The sequence below is a fragment of the Eumetopias jubatus genome, unplaced genomic scaffold (genome assembly GCF_037043125.1).
Source record: "Eumetopias jubatus isolate StellerSeaLion01/CBP00866 unplaced genomic scaffold, mEumJub1_p1.0 scaffold_16, whole genome shotgun sequence".
NCBI classification, from domain to species: domain Eukaryota; kingdom Metazoa; phylum Chordata; class Mammalia; order Carnivora; family Otariidae; genus Eumetopias; species Eumetopias jubatus.
In genome coordinates, this window is record NW_028274822.1 from 67200903 (window position 1) to 67211290 (window position 10388).

The 10388-nt window shown below is 43.5% G+C and overlaps 1 pseudogene; it reads left to right on the forward strand.

Moving 5' to 3' along the window:
• The first annotated feature begins 7515 nt into the window (after positions 1-7515).
• On the forward strand, positions 7516-8246 carry LOC114202338 (swi5-dependent recombination DNA repair protein 1 homolog pseudogene; annotated as a pseudogene).
• Positions 8247-10388: the final 2142 nt, after the last annotated feature.

The window sequence follows — 10388 nt, forward strand, 5'->3', positions numbered from 1 at the left end:
GAATGGCCTACGGTGGCCCAGCCTCACTGTATCTCCCACAGCCTACTTGGTCTCCTCCTGTGCTCCTCTCATTGTATGGGTGGGGATGGTCCTCAGAGACCTGGGGGCTGCTCCCCAGCATGAGTCAGCCCCCTCTGGCTCAGACCCCAGAGCAGGTACATCCTGGCCCAGCCCAGTGATCCGTGTGTCTGCTCTCCCAGCCTATGCTAAGTCAGCTGCCCTCCCTCCTCTCCATATCTCCAGGATCAACTGGCCACACTCACCTCCACCCTGAGCCACTGCTTCTGGGTTGGTGACTACAGGATGTTCTGGTATAAGCAGAAACCAGGGAGCCCTCCCAGTTTCTCTTAGCCCTTTCTTCAGACTCAAGGAAGCCTCAGGCTTTGGGTCTCCAGTTGCCGTTCTGGACCTAAAGATGCCGGTGGCCAGGCATCTGCTTCTAACTGACTCTAACCAGTTCTGGCCCAACAGTCTCCTCACTGCGACAAAAAGGGGCTGGGATTCACAGATTCTGAGTACTGTGATCCTTCTTGGTTGTTAAGATAACTTTAAAGTTGTTACAGTACTAATTTATGCAACTGAAAGTGAATTTGTGCTTGTGGTCATTGACTCTCCCCCTCCCATGGTCCCATTAAATATGTTTGAGGACTCAAAAGGCTAACTCTCAAGACCACCCTGAAATAGTTTCCTCCAGTCTTTTTTTTTTTTTTTTTTTTTTAAGATTTTGAGAGACAGCGAGAGCGAGCACGAACTGGGGGTTGGAGCAGAGGGAGAGGGCGAATCAGACTCCCCACTGAGCACCGAGCCCCACAGGTGGCTCGATCCCAGGACCCTGTGATCGTGACCTGAGCTGAAGTCAGATACTTAAGGGACTGAGTCACCCAGGAGGCCCTCGAGTCCTCCAGTCTTCCTTCAACACCTGTGGTACCACAATGAAGCTCTCCAACACTGGTGTCCTAGAGCTGTCCCTTCAGAGGCCACACTGAGAGTGACATGCAGGCAGCTGAGCCCTCCTGTCCTTCACACCAGGCTTCTTCCTTCAGAGGCCTGGGAGACTCACAGGCAGTCCCCCCACTGGGTGACCCCTGCCCTTGTGGGAGGCAGAGAGCGAGCTTCTTTCTCAGCCAGACACACGTGCCTGAGAGGCTGCGGTGCGCGGCCTTCCAGGCACCGTGCTCTGTGCGGAGTCGGAGGCAGGAAACACTCCCAGGGGAACTTCGAAGGGAAGCCAGAAGCTCGGGAAGTGTGGCTGCTCTGAGAGTCAGAAGGAGCTCAGCGTGGAGGAAGAACAGGGATGGTGTGGAGGACCCCGATCCCACCAGAGAATGTATTTGTGTCCTGGGGTTCTCATGCAGGACTGGGGTGCCAAGCCAGGAGAGACTTTATTCAGCTCTGTCGGGGCATGGTGACACTATGTATCCGGTGTTTTCTGAGAACCATCCGTTACTGTCTTCTCTTCATTAAAGTGAGGGGAAGTGATTTCTTTAAGTTGGGTTTTTTAAGATCAATTGAACTACTTTTCAAATGACGAATTCACAAGGCAGAGATCACAGACTATCTTAAGTTCCGGAAACAATTACCTGCAATGCATGTAACCTCTTACCCACCAAGTCCGTTGTTTACTCCTAGCCACATGCTCTTTCACTCTGGGCATCACCCTAATCTTGGTGTGGCTAAATACACGTCCCTCGTTTCCACAGGTTCGCCCACTCCTTTCATGGTTCTACTTCCTGTTTCTTCTGCATCTTGTTCTGTGCTGTTCCCGGCTGCTCTGAATCTCTGCAGTCCCTTTAGGGGAGTGTGCTGATGTCAAGATGCTCCTGGCATCCAGGTGGTAAGTAATGGCATCTAAAACCTGTTTCAAAGTTCCATGCTATCCCATGATGTCACAGGAGCTGAGGCCTGTCTACACAGTGACCGACTTCACAACCCCCAGAAAAAGCCTGTATTCCATAAAATGTGGGGGGTGGGTCATTTTCAGGAGACTGGCATGAAAACTTAAAAATAACTCCATCAATCCAAATAGGATGGGCCTGCCCTTTGTTTTTCTTTCCTTTCCTTCCTTCCCTGAGAGAGGGAGAGCACAAGCAGGGGGCAAGGGGCAGAGGGAGAGGGGGAGAGAGAACCCTAAGCAGGCTCCGCACCCAGCATGGAGCCCGATGTGGGGCTCGATCTCACGACCCTGAGAACATGACCTGAGCTGAAATCAAAAGCTGGACACTTAAAAAAAAAAAGAAAAGAAAAAGAAAAAAAGTTGGACACTTAACTGAGCCACCCAGGTGCTTCTCAGTTTGTTTTTCTATTGACCCTCTTAAGATAGAGATCTTATGCATAAATAAGCACTATCAAAGACCAATGGGTGGGGCACCTGGGTGGCTCAGTCGGTTAAGCCTCTGCCTTTGGCTCGGGTCATGATCTCAGGGTCCTGGGATCCAGCCCCGCGACAGGCTGCCTGCTCAGCGAGGAGTCTGCTTCTCCCTCTCCCTCTGTCCTTCCCCAGCTCATGCTCTCTCTCTCTCTCTCTCTCTGAAATAAATAATCCTTTTAAGAAAAAAAAAAAAAAGACCAGTGGGGCTCGCGATGTGGTTGTCTGTCCTCAGTGGTGCTGGGAGCAGGTCTCTGCAGACTTAACACTCCCAGCATATCACAGGGAGATGGTCACTCACAGGTCAGGTCCTCAAAAATGTGAAATTATCCGGGCAGAGGTAGAAGTACTTTCTAGAAATTGAATTTAATAGCACCTGTTAAGGGAAAGAAAAGCCTCCATGGAGATTGCTCAGAATGAGGTTCATGGAGTCAGAAGATCTGGGGAAATCCACAGAAGAGCCTACAATGTGGCACTGCGGGGAGAAGGGTTCCGGCATCGTGGGGAAGAAACGCAGAATCTGAGGAACCCGAACTGGGAAATCAGCTTTTCTGCTGCCCGCGATCTCAGCCAACTCACCCCTCCTGCCCATTCCCTGTCCTGGGCAGGCCCTGGTGCCTGTAACAGTGAACCCAGGAAAGGAAAAGACAGCAGGAAAGGCAAAACAGGAATAGAAAAATGGAAGGAACAAATAGAAGAAAAATAGTAAGATGAGAAGAACGTGTGGTTTTTTTCCTCTGATACCAAATACATGTTGTTTTTCACACCAACTAATTCTGACACTAACTGGGTATCTAAAATTTCAATTCAATAATGACATGGTCTACCTGGAGTTAGCATCAGATTCCACAAATTAAATGGCTCAGTCCCACAAGACTATGTCCACTTCAGATGCCAGCCACACTTCCGCCTGGCCGATTACAAATTTGGGGGTTCCCCCTACCCCCTCAGGTTTGATTAGGACTCAGAACTCAGGAATGCACTTTACTTACAAGTACTGGTTATAAAGGCTACACACCATAGTAACAGCCAAATGGAAGTGATGCATAGGACATGGGGTAGAGGGTGGGGGACACAGAACTTCCATGTCTTCTCCAGGGTGCCACCCTACCAACACAGCCGTGTGTTCACCAACCCAGAAGCTCTCTAAAACTTGTTTTGAGGATTTTTTTTATGGAGGTTTCATCATTACATAGGCATGATTGACTGAATCACTGGCCACAGTGATTGAGCTCAATCTCTGACGCCTCTCCCCTCCCAGAAGGTTGGGAGTGAGGCTGAAAATTTTAGCCCTCTAATTATGTGATTGGTTTTTGTTTTTGTTTTTTTTCCAAACTTAAATTCAGTAGCCACCATAGAGTACATCATTAGTTTTTTGATGTAGTGTTCAATGATTCATTAGTTGCCTATAACACTCAGTGTGGTTGGTTTTTCTGGCCACGAGCCCACATCCTGAAGCTATCTAGGCACTCCTCCTCCTAGGAGTTACCTCATTAACATAAAAAAGACAATAAACTCCAAGAGTTTTAGAAATTCTGGACCAAGGACCCAGATAATGTTTATTATTATATCATATCATATAGACATAAATCCCACCACACCATTACATTAAATACATATGGCTTAAACACATTAAGAGGAAGAGACTCTGAGATTTTAAAAAATATCCAAAATAAATAGTAAAACCCAAAAAAAAAAAATATCCAGCTATATGCTACCTACAAGAAATCTACTTTAAATATAGTGATGTAATATCAACAAACTTGACATTTGTAGAACTCTCCACTCAACAAGAGCAGAACACACATTCTTTCTAAGCACCAAAAGAGACAATATCCTAGACTATAAAACTAACAAATTGAAGAAAACTGAAATCATGCAACGCAGGCTTTTGAACAAAATAAAATTAAACTAGAACTCAGAGAAAGGTACCTATAAAATATCCAAATATCTGAAGATTAAGGAAAGTCAACAGGAAGTCAGAGGAGAAATTTTAAAGTATTATGACTAGAAAGGAAATAAAAATAGTTAACCCTCGAACAATGCAGGGATTAGAGGTACCAAACCCTCATACTGGCAAAAGTCTGCATATAAATTTGATTCCCCCAAAACTTAACTACTAATAGCCTGTTGACCAGAAGTCCTAAGATAACATAGTCGATTAACACCCATTTTTTTACGTTATATGTATTATATACTCTATTGTTATAATAAAGCTAAAGAAAATGAAATCATAAGAAAAAACACATTTATAATATTGTACTGTATTTGTCAAAAAAAAAATCCAGGTACAAGTGGACCGTTGAAGTTCAAATGTGTTGTTCAAGAGTCTACTGTGCTATATATCGCCATTCATAGGATGCAGCTAGAGCAGTGCTTAGAAAGAAATTACTAGCATTAAGTATTTATGTAAATATGCCATAGACAAAATGACCTTACACTGGATGTGAACCTCAATCTGGGAGAGAATTTGACTGGCACTCCCTGGAGGAAAAACAGCCACCCATGAGCCTGGTCATTGGGTTCCCATGGGAACTTTTCCCATAACTTCCCGGAAGGTCTACCATAGGAATCATTGGACAGAGACAGAAAATGAAAGCTAGGACTTTATCTGGCTAGAAACCCAACATATTCTTTGTACAAAGAGAAAGAAGAAAGAGTGGCATGGGGCGCCTGGGTGGCTCACTTGGTTAAGCGACTGCCTTCGGCTCAGGTCATGATCCTGGGGTCCCGGGATCGAGTCCCACCTTGGGCTCCCTGCTCAGCGGGGAGTCTGCTTCTCCCTGTGATCCTCTTCCCTCTCGTGCTCTCTCTCTTTCTCTCTCTCTCAAATAAATAAATAAAATCTTTAAAAAAAAAAAGAGTGGCATGGCAGAAAAGGTAGGATTGTAGCACAGGATGGTTTTGATCCATTGACCTTGGGTTATGAGTCCAGCACCCTTTTGCTACCTGTGCACCTCCGTTCTAACAAAAATCCCTATTGTCAGGGCTATAGGGGAAAAACACTCGTGGTATCCCTGTAGCACAGTGAAAGGGTTAATTCAAACTAAACTTAAACCCAGGGCCCTTAACCATGAGGGTGCTAATTGGAGGATCTTATACAGATGGGGAGAAATATAGGAGAGCCCACTGAAGTATATACCCAGTAACTGGAAGGAGAAAGAAAGAAACCTGGACAAAGTGAGGGAACGATAACAAAGGCTAAAATAAGGGTCCACAATTTGACCCAACTGGAAATTCAAAATAAAAAAATTTGCTACAATAACAAAAAGGCACAGACTGGCTTTGCGCCTCTTTAACATAGGTTCTGAATTAACTTTAATATCTGCTGAAATGTGCCAGTTGGTAAACCTTCATGGCCTTAATACTGAGGCTCAAATTATAGTTGTATCTAGAGGCCCCAATAAATTTACCCAAGGTGCTCCTTACAATCCTTTAAGGGAGTTACTGAATATAAAGTGCAGGACAAACAGGTAGGCTTTATCTTGACCATCAGAACTATTATTGTCTTGCCTAAATCTTCACGGTCATAGCACCCACTGGCCCAAAATATCTGGTGTTTTGGTGGGTAAGAAAGCTCTGCCCAAATGAGTAATAAATTAAAATTAAGACTTTGGCAATTATAGGGTCACCTGGCTGGCTCACTTGGTACAGCATGCGACTCGATCTCAGGGTCGTGAGTTCGAGCCCCATGATGGGCGTGGAGCTTACTTAAAAAAAAAAAAAAGACTTTAGCAGTAACAAATCGTCTTGACAAAACTGAATCCCCATGGACACCTCTCCTCCACTAAAATAGTTAATATAGCCGAAGTAAATTAAAATAGGCCTTCCTTTGGGCACCTGGGTGGCTCAGTCAGTTGAGTGTCCAACTCTTGATCTCAGCTCAAGCCTTGGTCTCAGGGTTGTGGGTTCAAGCCCCATAAAAAAAAATAGGCCTTCCTTCAAAGATCGAAACTAGAGAAGATCTAATGAGTGAAGAAGTGATTGTCCCCACTACTGACCAATTCTGCCTGTTATCAAACTTGGAAAGAAGGGAGGTACACCTCATGGTAGATTGTATGAAGTAACTATCTTCGAACTCTGAAGTCTACTAGAAGGTTTGCGGTTTCTAGGGGAAGGTTTGAGTGGTAAATCCCAGTTAATTTTGGTCACTTTCAGCTCTTGGTGTAGCAACTGACGTAGGAAAGACGTTATTAGGATTCGAAGCTGACAGCCAAGAAAGAATTCTTGAGACGTCTTGGGTGCAAAAAGGTGGTTTCATTAAAGCATGGGGACGGGACCCGTGGGCAGAAGGAGCTGCACCGGGGTCGTGAGGAGTGGCCCATTATAGACTTTCAAATTGGGAGGGGGTTAGGGATAGTGTAAGTCTCCAAGGAATTTTGGAAGCAAGGCTTCCAGGACCTTGAGTGGGCTAGCTATTGTTGGGAAAAGGTCATGTATTACCGTCTAATAAACCCTTAGACGTGAGACCCCTCAGTTGTATATCGGTGGGCCATATACTTGGGGGATGATTGCCAACACGTATCTTTTGGGGGGGGTGTTTAGAGATAAAGGAAGTTCCCAAAGGCATTCTTATACACTAAAGTAGACTTACAGGATCAGCCGGGGGGCGGGGCTAGCATTGCCTTTTGCCCTTAGCAAAGTATTAACATCGAGGCAGTTGAGTCCCTGGAGGAATGTCTCTCTGCCTGTTTCTAGGACATGTCAATAGGCTGTAGGTAGTAAGGAAATTTAATTTTTCTTCTGCCTTTGTTTCCCACATCAGCAACAGCTACCCATTCTCCACTCCCCAACCCCATGGCAGGCAGCTGTGCCAGTGTACCTAGTGTAGCTTGGGGGAACTGTCACCAGGGGGACCCCCTAAACTCTGGAAGCTCCTAGAAGCTTCTACCCTACTATCAATTTTATCTTTTAGAACTAACAAATTGGGGTGCCCAGGTGGCTCAGGCGGCTTAGTGTCTGGCTCTTGGTTTTGGCTCATGTTATGATCTCATGGCTGTGGGACCGAGCCCTTAACGGGCTCCCTGCTCAGCAGGGCATCTGTTTGTCCCTCTCCCCCTGCTCCTCCCCCCAACTCACACTCTTTCTCTCAAATGAATGAATTAAAACAAACAAACAAACAAAACAGGCGCGTTTTCTGCACTCTGGGGATGGCGGAGGGAGAGGTAAACCAAGATTTTATTTTCAAGATGGAAAACCCATCCGACTCAGGTGTGATTTTACCTAGCACTCCACGAGCTTGCACCAATCCACCATCTCCCCGGACAAGGAGCACAAGAAAACAACCTATGAGTGCAACACTTAGAGAACGACTGAGGAAAACTAGATCTTCATTTAATTCCCGTTACAGTGCGGTGAAACGTCTTAGAGAATGAAGAAAGCGATCAGGCTTTTCCTGAGAAACCAGCATCTTCAACAGAAGAAAACTGTTTGGAACTTCAAGAAAGTTTTAAACACATAGATGGTGAATTCAAAATAAGTACATATATGAAAAATACCTTCAAGAGTATCAGTGCATGTGAATCTAAATCTCTTGATACTGAGTCTTGCAGTGATCTCCAAAGTGACTTTGTGAATGAGAATCTTCCAAAACAAGGATTAAGTGAAGAAAGAGCAAAACTGGTGAAGCAGATTGAGGAGAAAGAAGACTTTCTTCGGAGGCTAAAACCGGTCAAAATGTATAGATCAAAGAATGACCTGTCTCAGTTACAGGTGTTAATACAGAAGTGGAGAAGCTGTAGCCAGCTGTTGCTTTACGAGTTGCAGTCAGCTATGTCTGAGGAGAACAACAAACAGCCTTACTCAGCTGATAGACCACTGTGGGTTAGATGATAAATTACTACACTATAACAGAAATGAAGAAGAGTTTATCGGTGTTTAATTCATTAATTTTTTCTCCAGAATATTTTTGAGAATGACAACTTAAAAGATAATACATTTTAAAAGGAAGGTAGAAACCATTAGGGCCTAGAGAAAGGTATCTTGATGAACATCAATTTAGGGCACTCTGTTATATAAATGTAAAATAAGTTCTAAAATGAAAATTTAGTATTTTGGATAAGTTTGCCAAAGAAAACTTGACATTTAAAGAAATGTGAAAAAAAATTAAATCATGTTTAAAAAATAATTTGGTCATTTCTGGAAGTCAAATTTAATACATTGTTTTGTTTACTCTGGTAAAAAAGTTCTATTTTATTTTAAATGTTAAAAAATACTTCAGTCTGGTTAATGTCTAAACCTGAAGTGGTCTAAAAATGCCTGCCTGTCTCCTAAGTTTATGAACCGTGTTTTTATCCATTTACCACATATTTCCTTCTGCATGGTTGTAGCAGGTAATTAAAGTTGTTCATATGTCAAAAAAAAAAAAACTAATTGTTAGAACAGGAAAACTAATATTTTGAGTATGGCCCCCAGGAGAACGCCTACACAGATGAATCCTCAAGTGCCTAACAGCTACCTCAGTTTCATTATAATGTTAAAATCCCTGGGAGGGGCATAAAACTCGTAACATGACATACAGTATGAGTGCTGAGGGTGCACGTACACCTTTTTGCCTGTAATGACAAGGCCTCTGCCTCTGAATATTCATCCCAACCCTAATAAAAGAACCCCTGCTCGGGGAATTACAGCTTTGGAAAGGAGTCCCTGTGATTTCCTTGTTTGCTGCAAATAAAGATGACTTTGCGAGGCAACTCCACCTGGGTGTAGTCTCTTGTCTATAATTCACCAAAGAGTGACCTGCATTGGTTGGGTAATACAATCAGGATGGGTAAGAAGGACTTTGTCCTCCAAAAATCAGGGATCTGTGTTTTGATTGCTCTTGACCGTACATGTGCAGACAGAAGCAGGCTGACACTGTGGTAATTCCCATGGGCCAAAGCAGCTTCCAAGGAGTTTAAAAAGACAGTAGCTATTTTCCCCCCATTTTTCCCTTTTCCCCTTTTGGGAGCTAAATATTGAAGGATTTAGATACTCAAAATCAACAGCTTCAAAAACTTTAGAAAATCACTGCATATATCCTGAAAAGATGTAGGCTCAAAGAAGAACAAAGAAGACCTTAGATTTCTATCTCAGGTGATGTGATCCCCAGCAAAGATTCCCTACAACAACAACAACAACAACAAACCCAACCCAGTAAACCAGGGGGAAAGGGAAGAATCTGATTTATGGAGCTCCCATATTGTAAGATTCAAATGTCTAGTTTTCAAAAACAACAAAAAAATCACCAAGAAACAGGAAAGAATGTCCCATTCAGAGGAGAAAAAAATAAATCAACACTTTCTGAGAAAGCTACATGGTGGACATACTGAACGAGGACTTTAAAACCACCACCGTAAAGATTGCTTAAAGAGCTAAAGGAACAGTGAACGACATCCAGAAAACAATATATAAACAAAGTAGAAATAATTTTAATGTTTTCTAAAACAAAACAAAACCAAAAGGAAATCCTGGAAAGTACAGTAACTGAAAAGAGATATTCACTGAAGAAATTCAAAGGCAGATTTGAACATGTAGAAGAATCAGTGGACTTGAAAATCAGACAACTGAAATCAGTATCACAAAAAAGATATGAGGGCGCCTGGGCGGCTCAGATGGTTGGGCGTCTGCCTTCGGCTCAGGTCATGACCCCCAGGGTCCTGGGATCGAGTCCCACATCCGGCTCCTTGCTCAGCGGGGAGTCTGCTTCTCCCTCTCCCTCTCCCCCTGCTTGTTCTCTCTCTGTCTCTCTTGCAAATGAATAAATAAAACCTTTAAAAATAAATACATAAATAAATAAAATCTTTAAAAAAAAGATATGAAATAGAGCACATGCACATAATAAACCAACTTGATCTAATAAAAATATACAGAACACAACAGACATTCACATCCTTCTCTAACACATATGGGACATCATCAGGACTGACCACAAAACAAGACTCAACAGATTTAAAGAGATATTATAGAAGGTATCTTATCTGACCACAATGGGATGAAGTTAGAAATCAGTAACAGAGTGACAGCAACAAGATGGAGAATGAGG